Here is a 698-nt window from a genome sequence, read left to right on the forward strand (position 1 = left end):
GGTGGTTGAAGAGGAGAAAGGGGCTCTTGATAAGTGGCTGAGGGCTCCAGCTGGAGCTCTCCAGTCTCCCAGACACATGAAATGAAGGCTTGTCAAGGTGGAATCTCCCTTGGGCAGGGAGCAAGCAACAGAGAAAGAGTTGTAGTGGGAACCACAGTTTGTACATGAAAGAGTATTTATTGAAAACATGGTTACTGACAGGAAGCTCCTGGCTGCTCTCAGGTTACAGTCTTGGCTCACAACTACAAATGTAATTTTTTTGGGCCTCCAATTTTATTTTCCCCTCAAACATTCCATCCTAGGATAGGTGGATCTTATATAAATATATATACATGTCTGTATAAGTATGGCCTATAGTAAAGAAAATATATAGTACACTCTTCATTGGGCAGTACCTACCATGCCAGGCTACCAATACTCAATGCCACTGTGTTCACTAAGTCCAAGGAGAGAGACCGCGTGTGTGGTTTACAAGTGCAACAGCACCAGGGAAGCCCTGTTGGCACAGCTGTGGCCTCAGCCAGCTCCCTGAAATCATGGTCAATGGCAGGAACCACAGCGCTGGGATGGAGAGGAAGGGAAGGGAAACTTCCTGAGGTCTGGAAGCCCAAAGGAAAGCGAACTGGAGGAGGCTGCAATTCAGTTTAGGTGGGAGATTTCTCCCCCAAGAAGGTAAAGATATAAATGTTGGGGGAGGG

The sequence above is a fragment of the Pteropus medius genome, unplaced genomic scaffold (assembly GCF_902729225.1).
Source record: "Pteropus medius unplaced genomic scaffold, Ma_sr-lr_union100, whole genome shotgun sequence".
Taxonomy (NCBI): domain Eukaryota; kingdom Metazoa; phylum Chordata; class Mammalia; order Chiroptera; family Pteropodidae; genus Pteropus; species Pteropus medius.